The sequence below is a fragment of the Bufo gargarizans genome, chromosome 2 (assembly GCF_014858855.1).
Source record: "Bufo gargarizans isolate SCDJY-AF-19 chromosome 2, ASM1485885v1, whole genome shotgun sequence".
Lineage (NCBI taxonomy): Eukaryota > Metazoa > Chordata > Amphibia > Anura > Bufonidae > Bufo > Bufo gargarizans.
This window is the reverse complement of record NC_058081.1, coordinates 47,266,449-47,275,459: the sequence shown is the minus strand read 5'-3', so window position 1 is coordinate 47,275,459 and position 9,011 is coordinate 47,266,449.

The following is a 9,011-nucleotide window of genomic DNA, read 5'->3' as shown; positions in this document are numbered from 1 at the left end:
ATTTGAATTTTAGTAAACAGTCCAGTAACTGTAGAAGATAAAACAGTATATATTTTTTTCGAATGGTACTGAAATATTTTATATGTGGATGTCAACGGGAAGGAGGGCCTCTAGAAAATATGTAGTTCTGGGTGCGACTGGGTCAGGGCCGCTAACAAAGTTATAAAACTAAACGGCCGCTAAATGGGTAAAAAAAAATATCTGCTCTGAAAAAAAAAAAATATAGGATGGGGTTCACTGGAAAGTAATGGGTGGATGAGGAGTGTATAGTGATTGTGCAACTTGACAGGAGCTCTGAGTGACAATAACCCTCTCTGATCAACTCTCTGAGAGAACTGAGGTGATCAGAGGGGGTGAAGTCACCTACTCAGAATCCTGTCCTCTGATTGGCCAACCTAGGACCATCTTGATTGGTCCTGGGTTGGCAAACTGTGACTGGTAGCTAATCAAAGCTGTCACCATGGCGACAGGTTCGCATCTACAGTGTGGCGTGAGTAGCGATCCTCGATGCCTTTGCCTCTGCCTTTCTGCTCTGATCGGTGCATTGGTGGGACCGATCAGAGCACACCGCTCTGCAATATACTTCGGGTGGCTGTCGGAGCGCCGCTGCAGTCTCCGTTACAGCCCACCCCCCTCAAAACGTGCGCACTAATAACAATTGCGCTGATTGGTCCATGAGACTTCACGGACCAATCACAGCGATCGCCGACGGGGGTGTGCTCTCACAGCTACCAGGCCGGCTAGCTGTGATACTTAGCGGCCCGTGACAGCTGTCATCAGAGCGCTACCACTATATAATAAAAAATTGTGACAGTTTCTAGCCATGACGGGTATACACGTCATGTAGCGCAAAAGAGCTATGTTTCATGATGTGTATACTCGTCAACGAGCGTTAAGGGGTTAAACGTGAGACAGTGAAGAATCAGAAACACAAACTTATAGACTTGTTTCCCTGAAAGAACTGGAGGACTCCCAAATCTCTCAATAGCTAATAAAAATGTTATCCTAGACAGTTTCCCACAGGACATCATTTGTAATTGGGCACTCAGAATCCCAAAGCCCAAAATATATAAAATAGATTCTCATGAGATGTTGTTTTCAAGATACCAGAATATTAACATATAAAATACAAACCATGCTCGACAGCAGCCTTCTTAAAATACCGTTTTTACACATTATTGTTTGCACTTCTTTTTCCAGCTATGATCCACCTCATAAAATTATTTGTCTTGATCATATCTTAACAAAGATGAGCCATTATGTCATTTGTGTTGGAGGTGTGGTAATGAGGTAGTAGGTGTGGTAATGAGGTAGTACAGGCCAAAAGTTTGGACACACCTTCTCATTCAAAGAGTTTTCTTTATTTTCATGACTATGAAAATTGTAGATTCACACTGAAGGCATCAAAACTATGAATTAACACATGTGGAATTATATACTTATCAAAAAAGTATGAAACAACTGAAAATATGTCATATTCTAGGTTCTTCAAAGTAGCCACCTTTTGCTTTGATTACTGCTTTGCACACTCTTGGCATTCTCTTCATTCTTCACCTGAAATGGTTTTCACTTCATAGGTGTGCCCTGTCAGGTTTAATAAGTGGGATTTCTTGCCTAATAAATGGAGTTGGGACTATCAGTTGCGTTGTGGAGAAGTCAGGTGGATACACAGCTGAAAGTCCTACTGAATAGACTGTTAGAATTTGTATTATGGCAAGAAAAATTCAGCTAAGTAAAGAAAAACGAGTGGCCATCATTACTTTAAGATTTGAAGGTCAGTCAGTCCGAAAAATTGGGAAAACTTTGAAAGTGTCCCCAAGAGCAGTCACAAAAACCATCAAGCACTACAAAGAAATTGGCTCACATGTGGACCGCCCCAGGAAAGGAAGACCAAGAGTCACCTCTGCTGCGGAGGATAAGTTCATCCGAGACATCAGCCTCAGAAATAACAGCAGCTCAGATTAGAGACCAGGTCAATGCCAAACAGAGTTCTAGCAGCAGATACATCTCTAGAACAACTGTTATGAGGAGACTGTGTGAATCAGGCCTTCATGGTAGAATATCTGCTAGGAAACCACTGCTAAGGACAGGCAACAAGCATAAGAGACTTGTTTGGGCTAAAGAACGCAAGGAATGGACATTAGACCAGTGGAAATCTGTGCTTTGGTCTGATGAGTCCAAATTTGAGATCTTTGGTTCCAACCACCGTGTCTTTGTGCAACGCAGAAAAGGTGAACGGATGGACTCTACATGCCTGGTTCCAACCGTGAAGCATGGAGGAGGAGGTGTGATGGTGTGGGGGTGCTTTGCTGGTGACACTGTTGGGGATTTATTCAAAATTGAAGGCATACTGAACCAGCATGGCTACAACAGCATCTTGCAGTGGCATGCTATTCCATCCGGTTTGCGTTTAGTTGGACCATCAATTATTTTTCAACAGGACAATGACCCCAAACAAACCTCCAGGCTGTGTAAGGGCTATTTGACCATGAAGGAGAGTGATGGGGTGCTGCGCCAGATGACCTGGCCTCCACAGTCACCGGACCTGAACCCAATCGAGATGTTTTGGGGTGAGCTGGACCGCAGAGTGAAGGAAAAAGGGCCAACAAGTGCTAAGCATCTCTGGGAACTCCTTCAAGACTGTTGGAAGACCATTTCAGGTGACTACCTCTTGAAGCTCATCAAGAGAATGCCAAGAGTGTGCAAAGCAGTAATCAAAGCAAAAGGTGGCTACTTTGAAGAACCTAGAATATGACATATTTTCAGTTGTTTCATACTTTTTTGATAGTATATAATTCCACATGTGTTAATTCATAGTTTTGATGCCTTCAGTGTGAATCTACAATTTTCATAGTTCTGAAAATAAAGAAAACTCTTTGAATGAGAAGGTGTATCCAAACTTTTGGTCTGTACTGTATATGGTGGCACTGTAAACTTATTACTGTGTTCTGGAAAGAAGTAGAATTCCATACAAAGCGATTTGCTCACCTACCTTTACTTTAACTATAGTCTTGATTAGCCTTCCTAATTCCTTATTTGGACCTTCAAAGTGTTCTTTAACTACCCATTTACTGGTTGGTGCCAAATGTTTGATACCGTTATTGTGGACACAAAGGCATCCACCTTCTATTGCTCAATGGCTAGAGGAGTTAACTAGCTGGTAAGAGTACATCCATAATAAATGTATGCAAATTTGAGGGCCTTGGTTACAATATATCTTTAAGGAAAGATAAGGCGGGGTCCTTAGGCTACTTTCACACTAGCGTTCGGCTGTCCGCTTGTGAGCTCCGTTTGAAGGGGCTCACAAGCGGACCCGAACGCTTCCGTCCAGCCCTAATGCATTCTGAGTGGACGCGGATCCGCTCAGAATGCATCAGTCTGGCGGCGTTCAGCCTCCGCTCCGCTCAGCAAGCGGACACCTGAACGCTGCTTGCAGCGTTCGGGTGTCCGCCTGGCCGTGCGGAGGCGTGCGGATCCGTCCAGACTTACAATGTAAGTCAATGGGGACGGATCCGTTTGAAGATGACACACTATGGCTCAATCTTCAAACGGATCCGTCCACCATTGACTTTCAATGTAAAAGTCTGGACGGATCCGCTCAGGCTACTTTCACACTTAGAAAATTTTATACAATATAATGCAGACGGATCCGTTCTGAACGGAGCCACCGTCTGCATTATATGAGCGGATCCGTTCAGAACGGATCTGCTCTGAACGCTAGTGTGAAAGTAGCCTTAGCAGGTTCCTTTTTCCCTGGAAGCCTGCGTTTTGGTCATGCTTCTATATTCCCTTCCCCAATTATGGATGCTTCTTGATTACTCCTCATCTCCACTTGATTTAGTTGAGTATCTAAACTTTACAACAATGTTTGTGGCTGCATCTTCCATACCGTAGATAACTATTCTTCCCCCATCCTCCCGCTCATCTACCTTCCTCTTGCTCTCTCTCACCCCGCCCCCATTCCTTGGATTCAGTTATATATTGTGGTAGCACAGCTGGTAGTCTGTCTTTAAGCTGTAGAAGACCTTCATTGAGCACTTGTGGCCGTTAGGCCAATCAGCCAAAGCACGCTTGAAAATAGTGAAAAGCACATGTGCGTTTGGTGGTTTTGAAAGGTACAGGATCTTTTGCCATGGTCAGATCCAGTGGGTTGCAGTAAAGATAATCACAGAAAGTGTGATGTCCACCTGTTCATGGAGTTGTGCTGAGGCTGTCTGGGATACAGTTGTTATATTTGATTAATAAAATATTTGACCTAAGCCTTGGCTGCTGTATAAAATGCCTCAAACTATCTACCTTTATTACCACACCCAAAAGTGTTTACTAGACTACTATCATCATGAAAAGTGAATGTCACATAATCCAGGTGAAGTACACATCTAAGCTAACCATATAATATGGAATGCCCTCACAGCACATACTGGAGGCATATTTATTCAGTGAATTGGATGGAAAGTATACCAGAATCATTTATTCTACTGATTATTCGTAATCCAATGGAGAGGAATTATATGCACACAAAAGCTAAAAAATGACCAAAGAGCTTAAATGGTTCGGCCACATTATAGCTAATGCTAAGAAATGTGTTTTAAACATGTATTTGGCTTACTAATATATGCATTTTTGAAGTTGTGTCTCATTTTCTCTATTTGTATAGAGTGTAAGTGTATGCTCATACATCCATCTCCTGCAGCCATCTTAGGATGGGTTCACATCATGTTTTTACCCTATATTTAACATATACATTGGGGGAAAAAGGATGCAAAACCACAGTACAGTATGGTTTTCCATCCTGCAGAGTCCAGTTAAAATAAATACAATAGCCTGTATAACTATTTTTTGTATAATGGAACTCTATGGTGACAGGTGCCACTATATGGCATCTGTGTGAGGCATCCGTTTATTGGATATGTTTTTTGTATACATTAATGGGAGACAAAAATGTGATAAGAACCCAGCCTTATGGATCAGAGTGTCGTCCGGACTGAACCAAAGGGTGACCAAATGAGGAGTTGTGGCTTCATTAATAAAGAAAACGGGACAGTAGTTCAAAAATGCATATACAGTGGTCTCCTAGGTTACAATATTAATTGGTTCCAGGACGATCATTGTAAGTTGAAACTAAAGCAACTTGAGTCCATAACTCTATGGAAAACGAATAACTGGCCCCGAAGTCCCAAAATATCATCCCAAGATGAGGGAAAATGAAGATTTAATAAAAATAAGCCGATCACTATCACAGATAAAGCAGTACAAAATATGTAGTACCATCCTGTACTGTAAAGAGGAGCTACTAGACAACCAGTACAGGTGTTTACCAGAGATATGGCCATGTTGATGGATCTGAGTCTGAGGCATTGTATGTTGACTCTAATGTTAACTTACAATGGCCCAAGAAAGACCATTGTAAGTTAACAATATTGTATCCTGGGGATATAGTATCTTGAGGGACCACTGTATTGGTAAGTTGAATATAATCAACACATTTGTTAACATTTGCTATAAAGTGACAGACCTCTTTTCAAGATAGATCCAGAACTGATCTGAGTTTTCTATAACCCAGTCACACCACAATAAATTCTAAATACCTTATTTTGATTGGGGGCTCTGTAAGAATGGCTACACAAAATAATAGTTATTTTACACGGACTGATAATCAGGCCAATTATCTCTGATGATCTTTTGTGTAAATGATCGTGATAACTCGCCTGTTTAAAAGGTGCTGGCACCTGAAATCACCATTTCTGGGCAGCAATCAGCCTATGTAAACTGGGGTCTGCTGCCTAGAAACACTGATTACACCGCGCAGCAATGATTTTGCTACTGAGAGAAAAACATGTGACATACTAAAATGAGTGTACTGATTCCAAATAAGAACTCGATATTTGCCTGGCACGTCTAGATTTTAAGTTATACATGCAAAGGCTATTCATTATATACTATTATTAATGCCTTATATTGGAAATATTGCAATGGACCTGAGTCCTGACCAGACCTGCGCACTCAGGCAGGTTGAAGTCAGCTGTCAGTATATAAGGCAAGCTGGACAGATTTAGGTAAAGTGATCTGTTATAGTGCTATCAGTTTTGAAACTTAAGATGGATAAACGCAAATGTGTTAACGATCCAGACAATTTCTGCTACATATGTGGCAAATACACTACTTATGATCAGCGCAAGAATCTGACAAAGCAAGTGCATCTTGCTTACAAGTATTACTTTGACTGTAAAATTGGAGATCAAGATAAAAGCTGGGCACCTCGTGTTTGTTGCACTGTGTGTTACTCTGGGCTAACTCAGTGGTTGAATGGTAAAAGGAAAGGAATGGCTTTGCAGTGCCTATGGTTTGGTGTGAGCAGAAAAATCACCATTCAGACTGTTACTTTTGCATAACTAAAATCATTCAATTCAAAGAGAAACAAGTAACATATTGTGTATCCTGACTGTAAGTCTGCTCTTAAATCAGTACCATACGATATAGAGAATCTAGTGCCTGCCCCTCCCACAGCAAGAACGGCAATTGAAACAGATGAAGATGAAGAAGAAGATGTTGAATGTCACAATGTATTTCCTGATCTAGAACAATTAGAAGGTTAGCCACACTTGCTGAGCCAATCAGATTTAGATGATCTGGTAAGAGATCTGTCATTATCTAAAGAAAAGTCAGAACTGCTATCTTCTAGACTTCAGAAATGGAATTTGCTACAACGAGGCACCACAACTTCACACTTTCGCCATCGACACACCAAGTTAGCTGCATACTATGCAATGGAAAGTGATGTCTGTTTCTGTACTGATGTAAATGGTCTTATGACCCAGTGAATGGACGCTATTCATAGACTCTAGCAAAACAAGTTTGAAAGCTGTCTTGGTAATGAAAAACCATCTGTTCCATTGGCTCATGCGGTTGGAATGAAAGAGACCCATGCTTCTATGGAGTTAATTTTGAAAATGATCGAATACTCAGAACACAAATGGAAAATTTGTGCTGACCTGAAAGTGGCAGCACTGCTGCTTAGCCTACAGTTAGGGTACACAAAGCATAAGTGTTTCTTGTGCCTATGGAACAGTCGTGATAACAACAATCATTACAAAAAGAGACAGTGGCCTCTCAGAGTCGAGCACATGGTTGCTCAGTACAATGTACAACACAAATCACTGGTCAATCCACTTCAAGTTTATCTTCAACCACTTTACATTAACCTTGGTTTAATGAAAATTGTCGTAGTTGCACTTGATCATGATGGAAATGGTTTCCAGTATTTGAAGGAGAAGTTTAGCACACTGAAAACTGATGCTAAAATAAAGGCCGGAATTTTTATTGGCCCCAAAATCAATAAACTAATTCATGATGACACATTCAGAACAAAACTCAACCCTCTGGAACTTGCAGCTTGGGATGCATTTATGCTAGTAGTGCAGAACATCCTTGGGAACAGACGAGCTGCAAACTATGCTGAGTTAGTAGACAGCATACTTACAGCATATGAACAACTTGGCTGCCAAATGTCATTGAAAGTGCATTTCTTACATTCCCATCTTGACTTTTTCACACCCAATTTGGGACACGTTAATTGACGAACATGAAGAGCGGTTCCATAAAGATATTTCTACAATGGAGAACAGGTATCAAGGCCGCTGGAATCCCAACATAATAGGGGACTTTTATGTGTGACTTGTTGCAACAATTCTGACTTTGGATTTGTAATCCGCACACTCGATTTAGAATAGGACAAATGTTTTTTGCCCAGTAGCAGACGAAAAGTTTTTTTTGTTGCGTCGTGTTATGTATGGGGACAATTGTAGACAGAGCTCAAGAAACAATGTGTGCCTCAAGTATGAAAGTAGGTGTATCCTGTGATTCCAGCAGCAATTCCTCCCATCTAGGCCTGATTGACCTCTCTTTGCAGGGGACAGTTGATGACACAAAAGTCAATCATCCCTAGATGGGGAAATAAGATCATAGGGCACTTTCCTGCTTAAGAAACACCTAATGGACACTTAAAGATGAATTTGCATGTGGAGTGCTTTTGCTAAGGTATTTTGTGTTACTGATGGCACATGTGCACATACTGTATGCACATAAGGGTCTCTCAGCTCCTACATAGCAGTGATGGCAGTATAGGGTGTCAAAACAGCTGACAGGCTTTTTTTGCCATGTTATAACTTCACTTGTATATCATTGGTATATTTTAGAAATAATTCTGGCTTCTTCAATCCCTAATAAAAGAGGGTCCCTTTTGTAGACGTCTATACTAAGAGAGGACTACGACATACCATACGTCCAGTACTGCTTCGAGCCATGCTTGAATCTGAAAATTGGAGCATATTCCTATTTTCCTGCAGAAGCACGGTAGTTCCTCTGTCTTACACACCTAAAGTTAATCAGAGCTTGTTGCTATAGAAAGTAAGCATACAATGAAGACATAAATTATGTTTATTAATAAAATGGGTAGAAATTGCCTGAAGGAGGGGTGCTCTTAAATACTGCAATTAACACAGTTCGTGCTGGTAAGGTGTGTTTCGTGATGACAGTTTGCGTATACCTCATTACTCACCTTGAAGCAGCTGCCATTCTATGTAATCATCTTCCTGCTGGCTCTAATAGAAGGGGAACCCACCTCAGAGATATGTCAAGGGCAGAGCCATTAGAACATGTAGCTTCCGATTCACAAAATCAAGCCTAGAGGTTATTTTATCTTGGTAAATGATTATGTATAACAGCAATAATTGGCTGCTACTCTGTCTTGGAAAAGATGCAATAGTACACGTGATATGTATAAAGGCAGAAACCTGCATAAACATATGCCAGCCCATGTTGTTTTCGTGGAAACAGCCTTATGAAAAATATATAAAGGAAATATGTGGTGTAGCTAGATTGATCTAAACAAGTTCATAGCAATGACTTGGCAGCTCTGTTTTTGTTGGAAATTACAATTGAGGGGTAATTCTTATGGATTTCCTGCATACATGAGTCATTGTTAAGCAAGTATTTCCCTACAATCCAGCCAA